The following is a 2500-nucleotide window of genomic DNA, read 5'->3' on the forward strand; positions in this document are numbered from 1 at the left end:
ATATTATATATATATTATATATATATTATATATATATTATATATATATTATATATATATTATATATATATTATATATATATTATATATATATTATATATATATTATATATATATTATATATATATTATATATATTATATATATATTATATATATTATATATATATTATATATATATTATATATATATTATATATATATTATTATATATATATTTATATATATATATATATATATATATATATTATATATATTATATATATATTATATATATTATATATATTATATATATTATATATATTATATATATATTATATATATATTATATATATATTATATATATATTATATATATATTATATATATTATATATATTATATATATTATATATATTATATATATATTATATATTATATATATTATATATATATTATATATTATATATATTATATATATTATATATATATTATATATATTATATATATTATATATATATTATATATATTATATATATTATATATATATTATATATATTATATATATATTATATATATTATATATATTATATATATTATATATATATTATATATATTATATATATATTATATATATATTATATATATTATATATATATTATATATATTATATATATATTATATATATATTATATATATATTATATATATATTATATATATATTATATATATTATATATATATTATATATATTATATATATATTATATATATATTATATATATTATATATATATTATATATATATTATATATATTATATATATATTATATATATTATATATATATTATATATATTATATATATATTATATATATTATATATTATATATATTATATATATATGATTAAGATTCCCTTGACTGAGGTTCTTAAATTGAGGCACCTTGCTAGGTCGGTATAATCCGCACACTCAAACAATATTAATTAAATATTGAATATCAAGACTCCATGCAGGGGTGTTTGTACCCAATATTCCTGTCATGTGTGTAGACAACACAACCCAGCTGAGTGAAGATATCTATACTTGGTAATTCAGACATGTACTTTTAATAAAGGTACTTTCTATAGTATTTCCGAAGTGCAGATTCCAAGTTAGATAAATAAGATGAGTAACAAAAATATACAGGTATCGATTCATGAATTGACACCTGTACATCTTCGTTACTTATATATATATATATATATATATATATATATATATATATATATATATATATATATATAATTTCTGTTGATTCTCCAAGGAACGATAAATTCCTGAACTCGATACTTGATGTAGAGTATTCTTTAATGCATTATGACTGAAATGTACATCACTTCCAGTAGTCCGAGTTTCTCGTTTCCAATCTTCCACCAGGTAATCTGCACCTATTTTCTCTTGAATTATCTTTTGAATATATTTTCAAATATTTTACGAAAATTATTAAGAAATTGCTTATCTTTGGGGAAAACAAAAATGAAAATCTTGCGGGCGATACGTGCAATGTATACATTGTATTCATATATGTAATGAGTTTTACCCATGTCACCTCCAACTTTTATATGCATCTCAACTTCTGCCATTTTTGATGAGATTTAATTTCGTATCTCCATGCAGATGTCATTTGCCTGTTTTCAAAGTTAAGTATAGACTGACTGTGGCACTGTAACTTTAAACCATCCTTGGTTCATTATAAATATTTGCACTTAGATGTCTTGTTTTGTCTCCGAAGTGTTTTTGAAGGCGCGTGGCTTGGTGGCTAGGATATTTGGCTAGCAAAGAAAAGGTCGCGAGTTCGTTTCTCAGTGGTGCATTGTATCCTTTATTTCACGTTGCTCCAGTTCACACAACTGGTAAAAATAAGTAGTCCCTGTCTTTCAAAGGTCCAGCCCTGTCATATTTTGTCCTGCTGAATCTACTTTTGAACTACATAAAGGATACGCGTGTCCGTAGCTAGCTCCGCCATTTTGCACGTTCATTTCACGAGCTGACTGTTCTGTCGATTGGATCAACTGGGAACCTCGGCGTCGTAACCGATGGAGTGCCAGTTGTTTTTTTTTATATTCTTCTCAATGTCCCAAAGACAATCTAGAATGCAACATGGAAAAAAAGGCACCAAAAATATTTTAACGCTACGAAGTAAATGAATGGTTCCGAAATATAGGAATGTTTGAAACATTCTTTCACCAATAATTAGGTGTCTGTGTCACTTTCTTGTGTGGTGGAGCGGTTTGCGAGGAGAGAGAGAGAGAGAGAGAAAGAACTGTTAGGGATTTAGTGTCTGTAGGAATGTGTACACCCTAAGAGCAACAACATCAATAACAGCATCAAAATATGCTAGAAACAGCAGAATGGTATGGCATAGTATTTTCTTCTGTTGCCATTAATATTACGTCATTGAAGATTGGGCGTTGTATGTTGTTGTAGCACAATTCTAGAAATAACATTTGTTTATTCGCTTCTAGGCCCTCCTTTAACTTTAGTTAGGGCC

At 23.5% G+C, this 2500-nt stretch overlaps 1 protein-coding gene across 1 annotated transcript in view; it reads left to right on the forward strand.

The window, feature by feature from the left end:
• The window catches only part of LOC106873219 (uncharacterized), a 153583-nt gene that overhangs the window by 146060 nt on the left and 5023 nt on the right, over positions 1-2500 (forward strand). The window lies entirely within an intron of this gene.

Source organism: Octopus bimaculoides, chromosome 1 (genome assembly GCF_046866305.1).
Source record: "Octopus bimaculoides isolate indiv1 chromosome 1, ASM4686630v1, whole genome shotgun sequence".
Taxonomy (NCBI): Eukaryota; Metazoa; Mollusca; class Cephalopoda; order Octopoda; family Octopodidae; genus Octopus; species Octopus bimaculoides.